Here is a 23,386-nt window from a genome sequence, read left to right as displayed (position 1 = left end):
CTTATGCGCATCCATATCAAATTTATTGGAACACACTCTTTCCTTGGCAACATTGGCCATCTCAACCCCAAAACCAATCTTGGCAACAAGGTTGGCAAGGACCTTATGGGAGCCATCCAAAATATCCTCAATATTTTCCTCAATATCGTCCATACCCAACTCCATGTTATCCCTACCATTCACCTCCACCACAACCACAACCCCAACCACATCCATCTCAAATATCCGCTCCCACTCAACTACCTATACCACCATTTCTAAACCCACACATTGAAGTAGCTCAGCCCGCTCACAATGCTGAGGTACAACACTTCCAAACATCTCCTCTTGAGCTCAATGTTATTCACCATAGCTCAGGAAGAGTATTGCAAAAAAGAGATTATCTTGATATCATTGAAGGACCACATCCAGGAGAAGAAGATTCGAATGAGAAGACCAAATAATCATGGACTGCACTTGATGAAGAGAAGACATCAAAATTAGAGATTGAGAAAGCTCCCTCATTGTTACCATAAAATCCTCCATGTATTCAAGAGAACAATCAGCAAAAGGAGGAAGATTTGAAGGTCATGGAAGAAGAAGACATGAACAATGATCCAGATAAGAAATCAAGCTAAGGGCATGAAAGTTATATTGAGGTTTGGTTCCAGAAAGTCACTAAGTTGCAACAACAGTCTCTTCTTCAATTTTGCTTGATATCATCAAAGTCAAAGCATTTGATCACTCAAATCCAGGTACATGTCAAAGCATACATTTCAAGCCTCCACATCATTTTGTCTGTCATCTTGATGTGCACATGGCTCCATTGGATGTATTCTTATACTTGAAAGTGATTTTGTTTTTCAAGTAGGGTAGGGTAGAAAAAAGAAATTGAAAAATAAGATAAAAAAATAAAAATGTTAGGTGAAAACCTCCTTGGAGGTGCCTAAGATTGGCTCATTGATTGAAAACTTCCATGAGGTGGTCAATGGATTGGAAAAAAAAGAAAATAGAGAAAAAATAAAAGATCCTAGGTGAAAACCTCCTTTGAGGCTCCTAGGCAGACCTAGTAGTTGAAAATCTCCTTGAGGAGGCTAGTAGGCCTAGAAGAAAAAAAAGGTAAAAAATAAAAAATCCATGTATCCTTTTAATGAATGCAGGTGCTCTCCAATATCTACAAGGAACAAAAACAGGTTTCCATCAAAGAAAGAAAAAATAGGTCAAACCTAGTTAAAAGAAGTCAAATTCTGACTTTCTACTCCTTTGCTCAAATGCTCCAACAAGGAAAAGGCCATGCCAATCCATAACCCTCATATATTTCCACCATCCACCCATAATTTTCAAGCTTTTCCCATTCATTTTGATTTCTGTCATAAAAAGCTACAGGAAGGCTCTGTTTTACTACAGGAAACAAAATACATAGAGCAGAAATTTATTTTGACATAACTTTAAAACAATGCATCCATTTAAAAATTTGTTTCATGGGGAGATGCATATGGATGATGGTAACATGCCCAAGCAATTTCAGTGAATTCCAGTGCAAGGTTTCCAGGAAATCAGCCTCCATCACCTTTAGCCATTTTTTGTTTTTTCTCAATAACTATTCATCCATTGACAAAATGTTTTGTATGGAGAGGTGCATAATGATGGTGAAAACATGCTCAAAAAGTTTTAGGTCAATCCATTCTACCGTTTCAGAGATATGGACAAAACAACTCTGCTACAAGAGGTTGTCCTAAATTACTACAGGAGTTTCCTGTAGTACTACAGAAAGTTCTGAAAATCTATAAGAAGGCCGAGAAGAAGCTACAAGAGTAAATTTGATTGGAGAAGTGGGTCAAAAGGTCAGGTATTCTTTAGGGAAGGTTGATATAGGTCCCCCGAGGATACTTTCATCACTCATCCAGTCCATCTAACCAAAATCCATCTTCAAATTCCACTCTGCCTTACATGAAAGAAAAAAAAAAAAAACCTCTGGGTGAAAACTTATTTTGAGGAACCCATGGGAGGAAACTAGGATGAAAATATCATGGGAGGAAGACTAGTTTTTTTAAATAAAAAAAGATACAACAAAAAAAAAGATACTGAAAAAATGGAAATTTTGTTTTGCAAGTCAGCAAGAGGACGATAAGCACAACATGAGAGGAACAGAAGGACCTACAAGAGCCATTTTTCAATCCATACATATCATATCTTCCACTATTCACCTATTCTTCCACTTATAAACCCCTCCAGCTCATCTTACACAAACTCTGTGTTTTCTACAGGATTCCCTGTAAACCTACAGGAGTTTCCTGTAGGAATTATAGTGACCTTGAAAATCACAAGAAAGGCAATCCAAGAGAAAAGGGATGAAACAAGCCTATGTATAGATGAAGAACCATTTACTCCACCACATCATAGCCATTCCTTTCATCACCATGTCACCCCTTCATCCATCAACGAAACCAATTCAAAAAAAAACTATAGATTACAAAAGGAAAAAAAAAAACAAGTAGAAGAGAGAGAGAAGAGGGAAAGAGGAAGAATACCCAGAGACAACATCTCTCACCTACCATTCCCTATCACCCTTCTCCACTCATTTCAACATCCCTTATGCTTCAGAGTTGAGATAAAGTATGAAATTTTAGGGGAGAGGCAGCTATAGGACATCCTGTAGGTATCCTGTAGGAAATCCTATAGCAGCCTATCCCACAAAGGAAACCACCCAGTTTGTAGCCATCTTCAGAAAAAGGACTCCAGGGATGAAGAAACTCCTCCAAAGCTTAGTAGCATCAAAAAATATCACCAACAACAATAGAGGAAGCCATCACCTGCACATCAACAAGAAGACAACCCATGAGCAAAATAAGATCAACAAAAAAGAAAAATGTAGTCAAGAAGATGTAGATGAGTCATGAGAAGAACAACAACATTAGCGCAGCAGCAGTAGGTGTGTCTCTCCAACAACCATCAGGTAGGTACAGGTATGGAATATTCTTGAACTCTTCTCTTGAACATATTATAGTTAGAAATTTGTTGTCAATGCATGAGAGATGAGGTTTTATAAGCTAAGGATGGATCAGCAGTCTCAGCTGCCTTCAACTAGTTAATTGCAGCTCACTCTTTCACTCATGCAATGTTGAAAAGTCAAATTATGAAGGGTGATGATTTCAAGGAATGAGGAAAACAGTTAAAAGAAGAAATTTTTGTAAAGGCCAAGTCACCAGAGCACTCCAAGCCCTCCATCCACTTTATATTCACTATATATCCATCATTCATCCATCCCATTTCATAATTCTAAGAACAAACCCTATCTCACCTTGAAAATTTCTTGAAAAATCAAATAGAGCATCCTCTCCTTTTTCACAAATCTAGATCATTTCTCATCACTCCCATATAGTTAGAATACTCTAAAGGAAGAAGGAATGACTACTAAAGGAAGGCAGAATGCTGCTACAAGAAGGAAGAAAGAAAAAAGTGTGCTAAAACTCAAAATGACAGTGCCTAAGAGAGACCTAGTCAAAACAGAGAACTCTAAGGCCATTACGCAACCATCTAGACCATAAAAGAAAAGAAGAAGGCAAGCTAATGGTCTCAAGAAACAATGATTTTTCTATGCACAAATAGATTTTTGGGCTTGTCCTTGTAGAACTTACAACCAATATTCTTAAGAGAAAGGACTGAGGGGTGCACAAGAGAGAGGCCACCAGGGCCATGAATGAGGCACAATGAGGTCACTAAGTTGCTCAGAGGATGAGCAACACTTTTAGCAAGGGGATATGATGGGCCTCTAAATTAGACATAAATTAAGGCCCGTGCCTCTAAATTAAACATAAATTAAGGTCTATGACCATCCTTCAGCACATTAAACCTCTTTTTTTTGGATTAGATAATGTATTTTTAACTTTAATATATTCATTAGGAAGGTTTATGGATAATTTCATGTTTGTGCCTAATATTATTTATTTTTGTGGAAAATGTTGAGAATATTGGGCATATTATGAAGATTTGAAGGAGGAGATAATTTAGGGACTTGCTCCTTACTACAAGAGGATCACTATTAAATAATAAATCAACAAGATATTATGGAATTATGGCATAGATTGTGGAACTCCAATGATTGAGAAAATCTAGGAATGTGTTCCTTGTCATTTAATACATATTCCTAGTATTAGGAACCAGATCCACTAATCAAGGGATTTTGGTGGGGAAAGCTTCCTCGATTCATGGGGAATGATTCCTAATAATTTTGTATAAGTACCAAGTCAAATTTACCTCTAGGGAGAGATTTTTTATTATTCTTCTTGTGGAGAGAACTCGTATTTTTGCAGCTCCATTGTATTTTCTTGCGGGGATGTAATTATATTGATCAAAATAATGAAGATTGGTGTTATGTTCAGCTTCTAAATTTTGTTCTCCTCCATAGGTCTATGATTTTCCTTGGGCTTGGCCATCCCGGGTGCCTCAGAACCATTTTGTATCATTTTCTTTCCTTCTTTTCACTTGTTATTCACATGCATCTCTTGTTTTTATTTCTTTCTATTTTTGCATTTAGTATTAATGATTTATTGTTGTACGATTGGGATAAATGGTTTATGTAAGTTTGTTTACAGGATCACAAGCATCATTTCATCCTTGGAAAATATTTGGAAGGTCATAGTAATCATTGAGCTACTTGGATTAACTTTCTTATTCCCAAATCTAGATTTTTGGAACTCCTTTGTGGAAAAGAACAGTAAATTTCTACTATTTTTTAGAGCATGCTAATGAGATTCAATCGAGTTGGTTCTACTTGCATTAGATCAAAAAAACATTCTAGTTCATAACAAAAATTACCCCACTATATTTGCACTAACGAAAATTGTCCCTTCCAATTTGGATTTCATTTGCTTAGTCATTCAATGAATTATAATTTTGTATAGTAAATTTGTAACATCATGTAGTAAATCAGGGGATCATGTAGGAGAACTAGGAGATCCTGTAGGAGAACTAGTACATCCTGTAGGAAATCCTGTAGCAGCCTGTTTTGAGCCCAAATTGAGAAAAATCATCATTGAAGCTGGGATTAGGTCCGTACTTGACCTTGAAGCCATCAAAATCATTGTACCCCTCTTGCTCCACACCTGTCTCCCATGAAAAAAATCAAGGAAAGATTAGCATTTTCATTTATAAAGCAAAAAGATTTAAGAAATGAGTTATTTTATATTTACATATGCACACAGTAGTTAGTACTCTCTAGATCAGATTTCATGCTCAGTTTTTTTAAATCATCACATGTGATAAATAGGGTCAAGCTAGGTTTCTTTTACATTTAGTTCATGATATTTATGCAATTAGAATAGGTTTCTTTCCTTGTACTTTCTTTCTGGAAATAGGTTAAGGTTCCATTTTGAACATTTCATTTTCTGCAATTAGTTTAGGATTTGACTTCAGTACATGCACTCCATTACATCATGACAACAAAGGAAGGGCACATTGTACGCTGCACATATAGTGTTGATACCTCTTAATTTTTTATGAACCCCGGGTTGATAATTAAAGTCGGTAGCCTTGGGAGTTGTAACATTCTTGTTGCAATACCGAGGCTCATCAAGACCATTGCCCAAAAATCAATGATACTTTCTAGAATGATTAATAACATCTATACAAATCCATTTATACAAAACTTGATCAAAGACTTGACTTAACCTGGCCTGACCATGACAGTCACTTCATCAAACATATGGTGAACATGTAATCTACAGGTTATGAATGCATAATTGTACATAGGGGTCTGAAACCTATCTAAGAATCACCAAGAAGGTTATAATGCCCTCTCTTAATAGCTACAATAGCATTTTTTAGCTCATGCATTCATTAACCATTCATAAACTAATATAAACATTTCAAGATCCATAGCTAGGATATGTTATGGAACCATGCTTATAACTACCCTATAACCAAAATGATAAATATGATAGAAGAACCATAAAAGACACATAATAACAAGTACAATTACTCATAGACTACAATAGCAAAAGAGCTCTTATTAACATATGCAAAATCCAACCAAGTCAGGGACTTCTACATACCACCCGACCATAGATTGAGCTGAACCAAATATTTATTTCAACCAATCACGCCCATTCCATATTCCAAGTATGGATGTGGGACTCAAGACATAAACATCTAGGGCTTCCCATATATTAAACCATCTCCACCCTCATGCTCCCACTATCTCTCCAAAAACAGTCAAGTGATCACATAAGAAAACCGTTACATAAACAACCAGGGATTGCTAGAGATTAAACCACCTCCACTCTTAGGTTATGCAATCTCGCCAAAACCAATTAAGAGATCACATGCCCAAAATAAGCTTGGAAACCTAAAAATTTATTTACGAATACCTTGAGGAATTTTTCTTTCTCCACCCACCTGTCGAGGGATTCCCAAAGATTAAACCACCTCCACGCCAAACCCTTGGGAATTTTCTTGAGACGCCCTGACTAGTTCAAAAACCTTTTGGAAATTCAAAGATCAACCAAATAAAAGAACTCCATCACACCATGGCTATCCAAAAATGGAAATTCAAGGCTAAAACCAATATATAACAATAGAAAAAGCCCATGACAATGACAAGAAAAGAACCAAATACACAAATGCATGTTCCATGGATTCACAAATCGGCTAGGAAATGACACATGCAACCTGTTACCCACAAGTCCTCCTGCTAAAGTTGCTTGATCCAAACTTCCTTTCTTGTCCTTTTCTTTCTTTTTCCTTCCTTTTCTTTCCTTTCTCCAATGCTAGAGTTCTCCAAGAACACTATAAGTGTGCAATAATATGATATAATAAAGAGAGATCTCCAAAATTAAACTAAAAAAAGCTGTGAACTAATCCTCATAAGCCTTTTTATCATTGAGGCCTCTATTTTATTCATTTTCCTCTATTTTTCCTTCAATTTTCCTCTCAAGCATACCTATTACCTTTCATCTCCCTTTTCTCCTATTTTACTTTATTTTCATAAATAAATATCAATTAATGCCTCTCTACCTTTTCCAATACATTTACCAATTTCTTTAGCCGTAATAAACCGAAATGAATACCCACTTGGATGTTTTGCCCAACATTTATCTTGGAATATGTATCCCACGACCTTGGCCTTATGTTTCCTTTATTGACTTTATTACATGAAGTTTTAACCCATGGTTGTTAGAAAAGGCTTGAGTGCGGTTATAGTCCTCCGACTACATGCACAACACTAGCTCCATGCAGTTGTGACCCAATTTTCCTAGTTCAGAGGGTACAAACTCGAGATCTAAGCCACAATTCGAGGTCAACCTCCATACCACTACATAGGACTGCTTGAGACTATCCATAAGGATATATGACATGACAATAAGGCTAAAAATTCAAACTTGAATCCAAAACTCAACCTAGAGTAGCTAGAACATACTAGACATTCTGTCAAACACATGATAGACATGTAAGCTATATGTCATGAATGCATATCTGATCATAAGAGTCTGAGATTCATTTAATAATCACAAATAAGTCACTATGTTCTCTCCACATAGCTCCAACAACACTTTTTATTCTATACATTCATCAACGAGTCAATAACTAAACCATTCATGATAAGATCCATAAATAACATACACCATGTCAAAAACAAATAACTAGTAAATAACCAGCATGGGTACCATAGAAAATTAGTCATGATATCACCAAAATAATCACTACAAATATGCATGAATCACAATAGAATAATATCTCTTATCAACATATGAATTTGCCAACCATGTCAAGGACTTCCATGTACCACCCAATCATAGATTGAGTTGAAAAAAATCTCTCTTTCATTCAATCACCCCCACACCATATTCCAAGCATGAATATGGGATTTCATGGAATAACCAAAACAAAACCAAACCAAGGCTTCTAGAGGCCAAATCACCTCAACCCTCAACCATAGTGATTCCACCTCCATGATCAGACATCACTAATCACCAACCAAATCAGTCTCTTCCGAAGCTATCGAGGGCTCTAGGAGCTAGTAAATCAACCCACAACCTTCGAGGCCTCTAGCGTGTTTGTCCAACCTAGCTCCAGGGACAAGTAAATCAACCCATCAAGTGATCCAGAGTGTTTTTCCCAACCTAGGCTCCAAGACTAGTAACTCAACCCAAGTTGTTCCAGGGCTTCTAGAGTGTTTGTTCCAACCCACGTCCATAAGGAATTATGAGCACCAATTAGAAAACAATCAAGTGGAAAAACCCACAACCCCATTTCTACCCAAGAAATGGCAAGGCCAAGCTAAAACAAGTACCAATACTGGAAAATATCCATGCCAATGACAACACATAACTAAAGAATAACATGCATCCAAAAATTAGCAAGGAAATCACACATGAAAACTGTTACCTATGAAGAAATCTAGTTGTAGTTGTTGATCCTCCTATTCCCTTGTGCTTTCCTACTTTCCTTTTCCTTCTTTCTCCAAATCCAAGTGAATACTAGAGTGGTCCAAGAATGCTCCAAGATTTCTCTAAGTGTGCAAGCGTATGAGAGAAATGAGAGAATAGAAGATAGATCCAATCAAAAACTGTCAAAAGGATATGAACTAATCCTCATAAGCCTTTTTACCATTGATGCCTCTATTTTCTTCATTTTCCTTCATTTTTCCTTATCATTTCCTTAGCATGCAAATTTGTGACCCTTCATCTCCCTTTCCTCCTATTTTCCTTTATTTTCATAAATAAGTTCCAATTAATGCCTCTTTTCCTTTTCCAATGCCTTTGTCAATTTTCATAACCATAAATAAACCAAAAGTGATCCCCAGTATAATATCTTCCCACCATTCAACTTGGAATATGTGTCCCATGATCTTGGTCTTATATTTTTTACATGGAAAATCAACCAGGGGTTGTTACAAAAATCTATATCATTATAAATCTCTCAATGAGTAAAAGGAAATGAAAATATCAAAAAGAAATTTCAAGGCGATTGGCATAATAGGAATTTTGATAACCCCATTTCCATAAAGTAACATTGGAGGTTTTGTTAGACACCTTGTTCCATTAAAAATGATTTGAGGGAACTAGAGTTTGTTACATATTGGGGTATCATCCTCCATCATAACTATGATTTTATGGCTTTCCCACCAAGTTAGGACATGGTCCTCTAACTGCAATCTAGAAAATGATATTTTTTTCATATATATGTGATGAATCCTAAAATATACTTCTAATTGTTGCAACCAATAATTCAATTTTAAGGCATTGATCACAACTTGGTACAATATCATGCTGACATTCACTTCGACATTTAATTAAAATTGTGAATGGATAACAAAACTCAAACTAATTTTCTCTTTTTTAGGTTCCTTCCTTGACTCCTTCTATGGCTCTTTGTCATCCTTTGATGTTCCCTATGCTTTAAACTTTGAATTTGAACATCCATATTCTCCAATTCCAAGCGTATTTGCTAGAGCCATCATAAGGAGGTTCATATTGTGGCCAATAACTACAACCCATGCTTCTACTATCAAGAATCTATCCTCTTTCAAATATATGTTTTTTTGAAAAAAAATCATTGGCCATGGCTAGGGTGTTGTGACTTTCTTCTTAATTCACTTCCTCAATCCCCTGTGACTTCCCATGAGATTCACCAAAGAAAATTTCTATGGTACAAATATTATTTGTAAATGTTGTATATGTTCCTTTCGATGGTTCATCACAACAAATATGTTAAAAATAAATTGAAATATATACTATGAATATTAAGTTCTTTTAGCTTTTATAATCCTCACATGGTTAGCCCATTTAGATGAATAACAAGGGTTGAAGTGGGATCCACTCATGCCATCGTGTTCGAACATAATATGTCAACTTTTGGGAGGCATAACTTTTGCCTATGAACTTCGATTGATGTGATTATTTTGACATATGAAAAATATCTAAGTGTAGAATAGTGTCACAAGGTCCCAAAATTAAGGAATAAGGCCCCCCCACCTGCCCCCCCCCCCCCCCCCCCCCCAAAAGAAAAAAAGTTAAGGCGTCAAGTTGGCTTCGAAAGGTCTCATACCCTGATTCTCCAAAATGGGTCATGTCAATAAAATTTCTCATATAAGTTAATCCCTCTAATTTTTCAACTCTAAAAGCGTCAATATATATGAAAAATCATACAATGATCCAATCTAGATCAAATATTCTCCTTTGCTTGTCCCTATGCTTCATCTCTTTTTTTATTATTTGTTTTTGGTTATTATGGAGTAGCAATTACATATTTGTCTTCTTCTACTAGTTCAGGTGGAGTAGTAATTATGGGTTCTGACATTATTCCTTAAGATGTTGCTAACTAGTTAGGAACTATGCCAAGGAATATTAGACCTATTTTAGGCCTCAATTTGGCTCTTAGGCCATGGTGGTACCCCTAAATAATCAATTACAATTGACTTCCTACTGCCACTAAGAAATAATTTACAACATTAAGCACATATTCTAGATTTAGAGTGGTATGGAATGATAAATAGGGTTGGGGATATAATGAAAAAAAAACTAAGAAAAAAGGTTGTAAACCTCTAAGACCCAATGCCTTTCCATTAGGTACTAGAGTCTCATCTAGAGGAGAACACTAGCTTAAAGGGAAATGTGGAAGAAAATAAGAAGAATATTTTGATTTGATAGTGAGTAAGGGAGTCTCTTTTAGCCTAATACGAGGAAAAATTACATTGACCCTAGGAATTTATGGAAGTATTTAGGTATTCATGATATGTGGATATTTCACTAGGAATTAAATAAATGAATCCAACATATGCATAATTTTCCTTATACTTGACATGATATAAGAATGAAATAGTGAATTTAGCCCCAAAAACACTTACATGAATAACTTGTATATATGATGACATGTATATATTGAATGAGAAAAAATTGGATTGACAAGAAATGAAAATTCCTCTTTCTACAATCATTGTTTAACACAAACATTTCATGTGACATGGAGATAATGAAACCAAAATGTACTATGAATTGGACATCATTGATCCTCAATAAATACAAATCTAAAACTACAAATTATCATGCAATTGAGAGATAACTAATGTGAAAATCTAGAGAAGCTTAACACAAGAATGAGATAGAATAGGGCTATATATAGATGATATGTGAATCTAGTAAGCTATTAGACTCAGATATTTACCGAAATGACCCCCTTAGGCCCAACACAGAGAACATAATTTTGGTGCTACCAAAATTGATCCCCCCTTCCTCCTAGCTCTAAAATGTCTTTAGATACTTGTTGTTTATCATTTTTTATGGATGATTAGTACCTTTAATTATGTAAATGATTTATTAACAACACTATGAAGATATATTTTTTGTAGGAGATTACAACAACTCAAAAGCGTTTGTGATCATATAGTCTGACATTTGTTTAGTTTCCTCTTGTAGGTCTCACTTTCAGGCTGAAAAATATAAATGTGTTTCTGTCATTAATCCCTTGGTACCACTTGTTTGGAGTAACATTGATCTTATATGTTGTTTACTTGAATGTATTGACTTCATATTTATCTTCGATAACTTATATATCACATAATTTTCTAACTATCTCATTTTTAGAAGCCTTTTTTAACTCATAGACATGGCATATAGTCCAGGGACAAACATAGTTGACATTAGACTTCTACATTTAGAGTAAACACCTACAATATAATAATTGAAACCAATATAAATTTGGTGATGAAACACATAAACTACTCAATGTTAAAATTCCACAATATCTCTCAACCCTAGCATCTCCATATTTTATTTCTTTGACATCTACGAAAACTATTACCTCATGAGACTGATGAAAAAATGCAACTATATAACCCTTTAAACAATATTTTTGCATTAGGAATCCCATAGCTAAATTCATAAAATGCACTCACACTTCCTCTAATGGTCATACAAATTATAGAAAATATATCTAGCATGAATGATGCAAGGCTCCAACTACTTGTTTCTATCAATGAAATGCGAATCTTGCATGAACAAAATTCATCTTGCCTTTGGAGGAAAAAAATAAATGAAGACAAATGCTAGATATTTTTTCAAACAGTGAAAGTATTTCTTAGAGAAATATCAACAAACATTAATACACATGGGCTGAAAATACGACGGCGTAATCTAACGATACGGATAAAATTTGAGAAACCATCAGAAGTTAAATGCATTTTTTATATTTTGTATTTTTAATATCCCGACAGTCGTCAAATATCTAACATAATTTCCTTTCCTGTGGAATATCTGACTTTAGTTTGATGGCGAGGACTATTCGACGAATGAAAGGCTCCCATAAGATAACGGTGAATTCTGCCATTAATGGATGTTTTCACTGAATATTATAACTTTGACGTAGTTTCCATACTTGCAACAATTATGAAAGGTTGTAGGCCTATTTTGAGGTTAATTTTTGAAGAAAATCATCACTGAAATGTTGGTGAGGAAAAATGACACATAACATTCCTCAAGGAGGCCAGGAGACATGGGATTGACATCAAGGGCTTCAAATGATCGAAAATGTTATTGACCTTGTAAAAGATGAAAGGGCTTGTAGATGAGGAGACTTCTAATAAAAACAACTAAAAATCATTGTAGAGACTATGTACATGTTGAAGGTGGGTATGAATATCATCCATTAGTAAGTTATTGATTATATTTCTTTGTATTGTAGATTTTTTTTTTTCTAAATGTTTATATGCATATCGTATTCTAGATTATGTCTTTGTATTGTAAATTTTTATATTCTTTTGGGAGATATTTGACCTATGTGATCATCTTGATGGGGAGAAGTATTATTTAATTATTATGGTTAGGGTCGATTAAGGGGTTAGGTCGAATTAGGAGTTAATTAGTTTATGGTCTATGGGATAAGGGGTTATTTTTTAAGGGTTTAAGGGTTAAGGGTTAAGGGCTTGGGGGGTTTAAGGGGTTAGGGGAATGGGGTTAAGGTGTTAGGAGGCTAATTAGGACCTAGAGGATTTAGAGGTTAATGGGTTTTTAGGGAGCATTATTAATAAGTTTTTAAAGTATATTATGCACATTTAAAAGATGGACATAGTCAATATAATTTATAGGAAAGAAGAAAATAATTATATAATATATTGTAATTAAATTTCATAACCCAAAATATAAAAATATAAATATCACTAAAAGATTAATTAAATAAAAATTTGGTTAAAAATAAAATTATTATAATGAAAGATGATTAGATGAAGATAAAATGAGTCCATTTTATTTAGGTAAGATGATAACTAATAAAAAACCATTTTTTATGAAAAAAGTATATATATAAATATAAGTTGATAAATCTTTTTTATTATATAAAATAATATTATTTTTTTTCCCTATAAATTTACCTCTTGTTATAAAATTACAATTTTTAATAAAAAATTAAACTTAGAAAATATTTTGTTACATATAAAGACATAATATTGTCTCTAAAACCATTGATATCTTGAACCTAAATGGAATTTATGAAATATTTGGAAAACAAATATATTGAAAGTGGATAATTATTAAAATTCTTTTACCATTTTTAAAGGTTGTTTGAATTTGTCTTAAAATAAGATAGTTTGAATATTTGGAAAATAATAAATATTATAATGTTTGAGTTATTATTATAATTATTTAATTAATTTTAGTTATAATATATGGTTGTTTTATAATTAAATGGGTTATCTTTAATATTGGTTAAGTGTTATGAATTGCACGTAAGTAATTTAGGAATTAAGTCCCTAGGGTGTTTACTTATATTTGATATTATAATCGTAACTAAATATTTAACGAAAAGAGGAGTAAGAGTAATTTAGGAGTGGGGGAATGGGAAATGACCTTGTGAGGTATTTTGGTGGGCTAGAAAATGAAGGGGAGGGTATGAATCACGAAAATGGGGGAAAGGGGCTTAGGTCCTTTTTTGAAACATAACTTGTGGGGTGAAGGATGAAGGGGTCTAGAATGTTATGGAGTGATATATGGAAGGGGTTTAGGGTTTTAGTGATAGGTGGTGGGAAAAATAGAGGGGATTAGGGTTTCTAGAATGTAATTGAGGGAGAAACTACAGTTTCACATTTGTCATGGTAAATTCCTTCAAACACTTCAATTGCAACTTCAATGATGAGGTATAGTCAAGGCACTTACTTGTTTGAGAGATGAGAGGATTCTTTTGGAAGTTTTTATGAAGTTTGGAGGCTTTCTATTCTTTGATGCTCAACACATAGCGCCTGCTATAGAGATGTAGTGCCACTTCTCAAAGCACAGTGCAGTGTAATTTTTCACTGCTGAAACCTCCCTACACGCAGCACCCAGCTTAGATGCGCAGCGCCACCCCCTGAATGTGCAGTGCCACTTCACAATGACTTTTGACTGCCTTGCCGGTGTCAAAATTAGGCGTGGGATAGCTTGTTGGAAATATTATTGAGTATAGTTTCCACAACACATTGAATGTTTCAATTTGGCGCTCATTTTCCTTGTCAAAAGGTCAATCTCCCAAGATTGGTCAAAATGTAGAATGTTGTTTCAGTCAAATTTTGGAGGTATTCCTCAACTCAAAATTGAGCTCATGATAGCTCATTTGAAATATCTTCATGTCTAGTTATCATTGGACTCATCAATCAAGTCATTTTGTCACTCCAACTAGGAGAAAGCTTTATTTTCCCAAGGTCACTCTAGAAGTGCATCAACTCTCCTGAGGCATATGATGTTTTGGAAATTTCTCCCAAACCATGACACCTGTGTAAAAAATGAAGGAGGTTTTTTTAGTGGGTCTATGGTGGAAAAAAATGTCTCTCACGTTTGCTGAATTCATCTTTTCTTGCTCAGAAACATTATTTGAATAAAACCTATCCTGATGTGTGGAACAGGGGATTTGTAGAAATGAAGGGAAATGAAGGGGATGAGGAGCTTCTAATTTCTTGAGAAGATTTTGGGAAGTAGGGAGGGATGTTAGGAAGTAGGGAAAAGTTGAATTTCAAGGATTGAGTGAGGGGAAGGGGTCCAAAAGGGAAAAACATGGGCATAACCTAGAAAAATGTCAAATTGTAGAAATAGGCTAGGGTTTGTGGGAAAATGATGAATTTTAGGGATATCAGTGATGGTGTTTAAGAAGGGATATTAAGGATAGGGGAAGGTGTATGAGCATCAGGATACAAGTTTTGTTGATGATTTGACCATCCAAGAAAAATTACCTTCAAAACCTTAGGAGAGGGAAATGAGCCTTACCTAAGCACAACTGAAGCACAAACAAGGTGTAAAATGACCCATTGGAACTTGAAATAATGATGAAAACTCATTGATTGATGGTACACTCAGCTGAATGGTGACATGGACAAATACTTTGAAAACTTTGGAAGGAGTGAAAACAATTCTAGACCTAATACCTAGTGACCAAATTTTTACTTGAAGACTCATTGAAATGAAAAAATTTGACTTTGACACCTTAAGACCACTTTATAAGAGAATATTTGATCACTGGTGGCAGTATGCAAATACTGACTCTAACATTATCTCCATTGGGGATGGTATCTCCTTGGAGGTGGCAAGAACACCATAGACCAAGTAGCCTTATCCATTGGGCCAGATATAGTCAAACAAACAAAAGATGAGGAAAACCCCCTTTCTTTTACAATTTTTAAATAAAAATGACTCAATACAAACTAAAACTGACTCACAACTGACTCTAAACTTAACTATAAACCAAATCAACCAAGCTTGATACAAATCATTCAATATTTATAGCCTTCACTTCAAGCCCCAAGCTGAAATGACAATGTACTTGAAACCTTGCAAGGAAAAGCAAACTGGTATATACAATGAAGGTGAAGTAACTTTAGGGAACAACCTCAAAAGTAGTAGTGTTTCAGGAGCCTACCATTCATTGGTCCTCTTGAAAATTCTTGACCATCCATTTCCTTTCACAAAAATGCATTCTGTCCTCGATAAGTTGAGATTTTATACAGTCCTCTCCATAGATTGTCAAACTTACCATGCTTTCCTTTTTCCTCATTCCGTGTGTCCCACCGCAACACTACATCTTCCAGCTGAAACTTTTCTACTTTGGTTTTGCAGTCATAAATTTTATTTATCTTCTCTTGCAACCGGAAAGTGTTTTGGGAAACCTCTTTCCTTGTTTGTTGAAGGTGAATCATTTGATTAATTATGTGCTGAATATCATCCTCTTCGCTACCAGCTTCCTGTAATAATCTCATGACCGAGACTACAATTGATGAGGGAAATGCTGTATCAGTACCATAAACCAACTCAAAAGGTGACATACCTATTTATTTCTTGTTGCTCACTCTATCGGCCCACAAGGCATTAACAAGCTTTCGATGCCAATTCTTCTTGTTTGCCTCCAACATTTTATTGATAATGTTCACCAAGGATTTATTTGATGACTCATCCAATCCATTGCCCTGTGGGTAGTATGTCGTGGAATGACCCAATCTAATATTGTACTTGTTGCAAAACTCAACCATCCTCTTTGACTTAAATGCTACGACATTATCTGTTATAATCTTATAAGGCAAACCAAAATGAGACAAGATATTAGATTCTAAAAATTGGATAATTATCGTGTTTGTGGCTTGCCTTGTCAGAATGACCTCAATCCACTTGGTGAAGTAATCGGTAGCTGTCAAAATCCATCTATGTTGTGCTGATGATGTAGGATGGATTTCTCCTATGAAATCAAGTCCCCACTACTAGAAAGGTGCATTTATTTCAATTGGCTTCAGAGGAAGAGGAAGAAACTTTCTTTTTCCTTGAAAAACTTGGCATTCATGGCAACGCATAATTGTCTTATATAAATCTAAAAACAAAGTTGGCCAATAATATCCTGCTCTCAACGCTTTATTAGTTATTGTTTTCCAAAACAAATGACTGCCACAATCACCTCTATGAAAATCATTCATTACCTATTGAGCTTCATCTTCAACCAAACAATTAAGAAGAACTCCTCCCAGATCTTTCCAATAAAGAGCACTATTTAAAATGTAGAATTTTGCAGGCTTTAGTTTTAGTGATCTACCTTTACTTCTTGACATTCCAGGAGGTGGTGAAAGATGCTAAAGAACACAAACTATATCAGAATACCAAGGTGATTTGAGAAACATTTATGATACTTGAATGAGTGAGCCATCATCTTCATCATCTGACATTACTGCAATGATATTTATGTCTAGAGCATACAATTTGATTCAACCATCAGTTTCGCCAAGCCTTGTCCTTTGATCAGTTTGGTAGGCTTAATCTCAAGTTCATACTCCAACATTGCTACTATCCACTTACCTCTTCTTCCCTCCGGATTAGTTTGCATGAGAACATCCTTGACAACTGTGTTAGGAACATATGCTATAGTATGTGAATGCAGAATGTATACTCTGAAATCCTTCAATGCTTTTATAAGAGCTAGAGCTTGTTTTTCAATGATATTGTAATGCAAGGCAGCATCTCGAATAGTCCTACTGAAAAAAGCAATGGGTTGTTCCACTTGATCCCTATTTTTCATCAACACCACAGCCATGGTGTGCTCAGACGCAAATGAAAATATAATAAAATCATGAGTATAATAAGGACTGATCAAGACTGGGGCTGTGGTCAAAGAAAACTTTACCAAATTGAATGATTTCATTACATCCTCGGTCCATTTCACAGTGTTGTCTTTTTTCAACATATTAGTTGACTCACGTAAATGCTCAGCCAAATTTGGTATCAATATGTGTAAGAAATTCATCTTACCATTGAAAGCCTGAATCTCCTTTTTGTTATGTGGAAAGTCTATTTGCTGGATTGCCTCCACCCTTGAAAGATCAGTGTGAATACCATCTTTAGAAATTATATGACCAAGGAGTTTACTCTTGTCCATGGCAAAAAGACTCTTTTTCAAGTTTAGATAAATCCCGAACTTCCTACATTTCTGAAGGACAATCCTTAAGTGGTGCAAATTCTCATCATCAGAACCAGAAAATATCGTCAGATCATCTAAATAGACAACCAAGGAAACATCCTTCTCATTAGCAAAAGAGATGTCCATTGCCCATTGAAAAGTGGCTCTAGCATTCTTCAACCCAAATGGCATTTTGGCATACTAAAATGTTCCCCATGGTGTTGTGAAGGTAGTTTTGTCTTGGTCTCCTTCATGCACCAAGATCTGATTAAAGCCTGAGTAGCCATCTAGTAGTGACATCCGTGATGCTCCAACTACTCTGCATAATATGGTCCATCTTTAGGAAGAGGGTAATTATCCTTTAAGGACACTTTGTTGAGGTTCCAGAAATCTATGCACAACCTTATTTCTGCAGTCTTCTTTCGTACTAGGACCAAATTTGAAATCCAATCAAAAAATCTAATTGGAACAATGATGCCAATTTTAAACAATCTATTTACCTCTTTCTCGGTGGATGGCAGCAGCTTTGGATTGATTCTTCTCAACTTTTGTCTAAAAAGTTTTTGATCCAGCTTGATAGGAATAGAATGTTGAATGATATTCTTGTCATACACATTCCAATTTGAATAATCCCATGCAAAAACATCAGAAAATTCAAAAAGTAACCTAACATACTTAACCTTTACTTCGGGAGACAATGTTTTTATAACTTTACAAGCTTGGGTTGGTCAGCTGTTCCAAGATTTACATCTTCAACTCCTTTGTCCGTAGGAACCAAGGTCAGTTTTCTCGCCACATCATCCTGATAAAAGAGCTCTTCTAAAGGTATGAGACCTCTAGGAATAATATTATCCTTTAGTTGTAAAACCTCCATCTGATTTACCTCAATATCTTGTTCATCAGAATCACAAACATCATCAATGAAATCATTCTTAAACTTTCCTTCATTATGCAAAAAGGCATTAATTTCATTTTCATCCCAAAAAACTTGCCAATACCTCAAATTATTAGGAACAACAGGCCTATGTTTGACATGAATTTCAAATTTATTGCTAGAATTCATTGGAATCTTCAAATTGCTGGTTGCAATGGCTAGTGAATCTGCAATGATGTTTTGAGTCCGGGGTACCACTGTCAAGGTATATTCTAGAAACATCTTCAAAATATCCAGAACTTCATTTCTATAGGCTCTCATCCACGGATGTTTTGCTTGATATTCTCCTTTTACTTGTTTAATCACCAGCTCTAAATCACCATAAACAGAAATCCTTTTCGCATACAGTTTCTTTAAAATTTTAAGACCTGTAATCAAAGCCTCATACTCCACTTCATTATTAGAGCAACCAAAAGATAACTTGTAGGAACATACTCTAACATTACTTGGGACCTTTCCAGGATGGAAAGTAGGGCTTCAAATCCAAATTCCAATACAACACCATATTTACCGACAATGCCATCGAAGTCCATGCTCCAAAGGCTAGCTTCATCTTCTAGATGTTGGAATTCTATTTCTTTCTCAACCTTACCTTTGTTGATTACTTCATTTTTCTGCTCTTCACTGACCTTTTGCTGTTGTGTAGGCTGCGCAGAGGAAATTGGTATTTTTTCTTTTTCTTGATTAAGAATTGCTCTAAAATTCTCCGAAATTTTTGGTACATCATCTACTTCTACAAGCTAAATATCTACATCATTCAATCCACTATCAGAGTACAAAACAAAGGACTCTAAATTAGTATGTACAACATTTATTAGATGATTCACATGCTTCTCTTTACTAGTGATCAAATACTTCATTTTCTTTTCCCGGTACAACTTTCTCAATTGACCGAAAACAGGGATGGTAACATAAGAGAAGTCAAGTTGTAAAGTTCCTTTGAGTTTAGCTTCCCACGATCTAGATAAGAGCATACCAAATCGAGGTAGTATATCAGCAACTACCACATCCATCAAGATATTTTTGGCTGGGATTTGATCTAAATATAACCACCAAATCTTTGATGAGACCAATGCAACAAAGTCTACCAGAGTCAAATGAGTAGAAATCATGATATTTTCGGGTGATATCCAAGCCCAACTTTTCCATAATAGCTTTGGGCATCAAATTATGGGAAGCTCCAGAATCTAACATAGCATTATGGAGAATATACTGATGCATTCTGAGACTCAGATAAAAGGGAGGGACTTTGCTATCTTTAGGCTGACCTTCTATGGCTGGACCAAAAATGAGTTCAGGATGATCATCCTTGACATTCACCATGTCTGACAAAGGATCTATTTGCAATATTCTAGATAAATGGTGTTTATAATTGCTATTATTAACAAGTTCAATCAAAGGAATGGACACTTTTAATTTAGAAATTTCACTTTCTAAATTAAAGGATGAAACTTTTTCTACCTCTTTGAGACCAATGTCCTTCTTATCTGTTTGCTCTTTTGTTGCACTATCTTTTTGTTGATTGTTCTTCTTGTTTGCAGCAACATTTGTTGATGGTACCTTGCTAGGATTCGGATCAACAAGCTCTTTTCCTTTCTTCTGAGTGTTTGAGGAATCATTCTTTGATTGCACATCCTTTTTTTTCTTAATGGGATTGACCAGTACATCTCTGCTCCTTAAAGAGTACTGCCTCTACTATGTAGTCAAAGCATTCATATAACCACGCTGATAATCATCAGATTTAGCCTCCAAAACCACATCATTTCCTAAGATGTAATCCTCATCCCTTCGAATGTCTAGAACTTCTACGTATTCTTCATATTCGGTCAAAAATATGGGCATACCGTTAGCAGTGAAAAAGTGATTTGTTTCAATTATCGAATCTTCCTCATTTTCTTCTTCCATTCCTTGAACATAATTCTATTGTGAAGGAGTTCTGATTTGATGTTGTTGTGCTAGTTGCTCTGGTGCTTTTTGTTCTCTCTTCTTGATTCAGAATTGCGGCTGCTGCTGTCCTCTAAAATTTGGATTCCGGATTTGTGGTTCAGGTCTATCTGTGATCGATAACCGGTCAACCATCCTCTCCACTATTCGAATCAATGTATCCATCTTTACATCTGAAGTAGATGCTTCTTCTTTCATGGTCACTCTCTTCTCGAATCTCATTCTTTCTCTTTGGCCAACAGGTTTGCTTCTACACTCATAGCATTCTTTTGCATGTCTTCTAGTGTGGTAGGATCACATTCTCACAACTGATATGCCATATCAGCATCGAAACCGTCTGGAAACTTGGGCAAAGCCAATCCCTCTAGTGGTTTAATGTTTGAAGGAATAGCATTGTATACTGCATTAAACCTCACACAATAGTCTTGCACGCTCTCGCCAACATTTCTTTTGATGTTCTCATATGGACAAAATCTGAACTGGATTCTTCTTCACCTCCCATCGATCCAGGAACTACGTATGGAAGATTGGTAAAGTGGTGATAGAAGTTGTTGGTAAGGCTTTGAACCATTTTCAAACTTCACCTCCAAAGATTTGTACAAACAATCTCATCGTCACATCTTCAATCTCTACTTGATGGATGTCAAAGAAATCATACATTTTATCTACATGTTGCTGAGCCATAATGGTTTGAGTGGAATCAAAGAAAGGTATTTTGGTTTGATAATCAGCGGGCATGGCACCAAGATTCTGAGGTAAAACAAGGGGTGCATACTGGGCAGCCATAACTCGAGGTGGGGGAGGTGGATTTAAAGCAAGGATTGGGGTACTCAGTATATTCAATGGGGAATTAACAATAGCTAGAGTAGTATGAACTATCTGTAAAGATGAAAGAAATGGGTAAGGAACTATTTGAGTTGCAGTAGATGTAAAGGAACTATTTCAAAAATTAAAAGATGGCCTATTTTTCACCCAAGTGTCTATGTTTGAAGAAAGGTTCTGCAACTGATCGAGAGCATGAATAAGCTATGACCCTGGTTTTCTTTGTGTAAACAAGTCTTCAACGGGGTATTCAAGAGATATAGAGGAATCAACAACTATTTGATCAATCCAACTCAAATATTTACTACGAAATAGACTTTGCTCAAAATGAACATCGAACTCAATATCTTGTAGAGTGTCTAACCTTTCCAGGAGTGAATGAACACAAGGAATGAAAACTTCACTTGATTGTTCTTCCACTACACTGAGTTTCTCTGTAACCTTCTTAGATTTCTGCCCAATTTGTTGAGGATCACTGACAATGGCTGGAGGATTCGTATCTGAATTGGATCTAGTGTACTTTCATGAAGCCAGTATGCTCAATTTTGAAATTTTATATATTTCTTTACAACTTTCCAACTCAGCCTAGTAAATTCTATAAATCATCATCCATAAGCTTAAGAATTCAAATGAAAGATACTACTGGGGTGATTAATCATTCGGTCCCCAGTATGATCACCACTATGTTATCACCTAGATTGAACCTCAGGCTGAAGGAAGGCAATGCCAGGGTAACCACAAACCATGCTTAGCCAAGTAGCTAGTCCTACTAGGCCGAGAGAGGGCTCTCTCCATGAGGATCTCAGCCAAGCCGACTAGATCAAGAAAAGGATATTAGGCTAGGTATAGTAGCACAAAGTTTGATTTGATTTTGAAGGGGTTTTGCTAGATCAGGAGGAGCTAGACACTGAGGGCTAGGGAATTAGGTCAAAATTGCACGGTGTTCAATGGGGCAAGGTAGGAATGAGGTTTAGCACTCTAGGGCTTGATGGGTGAGGTGTTTCGAGACTGGTGAGAAGCTAGGAAGAGCATGTGATTACCATGGATCCTTCATAAACTGTAGAAACATAATAATGGTGAATATTTCCCTAAAGCATAGCAGTGATGTCATGGATTCTGCCTATCAACTTGAAAACATTCACTTAGAAGCTATGAAATGATTAATGAAGTAAAAAAAACATATTAACATATGATCACAATAGAAGAAACTAAACTAAAATCCATACCATATGGATCCCAAAGAAATAGCTGCAATTTTTATTAATCTCCTGCTAAACTGCTATAAGATGATGTACAATCAAGGCAAAAGCATCTAGCTGAGTCCAACCATTTAAAATGAGAAAGAAGAAAAAGATATAGGCATTGTTTCAACCTCGTCCCATCCTAGGGGTCAAATCCATAAGATGAGGAGCTAAGCTAACCAACACTAAACAAGAAACTGGAATATAGGCATCCTAACAACTTACCTCTAAAAGTGAGAAAATTGATTAATTTGTGCTCAAATTGACTTTTAATCGAATGACTCTACCCTCTACTACTAATTACCCATCATATTTACAATCCAAGTCATCATTTACATTAGTAAAACATCCTCCATGAGAGAAAATCCATGAACATAGTGAAAACACAGTAAAATGGCCGTCTTGTGCAAAATTTTTCCTACGCGTAGAGCCATTGGTCCAACGTGCAATGCCACTTTCAAGTCCTTTTGGTGGCCTTCCCATCATCCAAATTGAGCTCATGATAACTCATTGGAAAGGTCTTCAAGTCTGCCTTCCAAAACACCTATAATTTCTTCATTTGAAGCTCATTTGACAC

This window comes from Pinus tabuliformis, chromosome 2_2 (genome assembly GCF_031772625.1).
Source record: "Pinus tabuliformis cultivar Carrire ecotype Pingquan chromosome 2_2, CPIR1, whole genome shotgun sequence".
Taxonomy (NCBI): Eukaryota; Viridiplantae; Streptophyta; class Pinopsida; order Pinales; family Pinaceae; genus Pinus; species Pinus tabuliformis.
Note: the sequence above shows the minus strand (reverse complement) of the source record.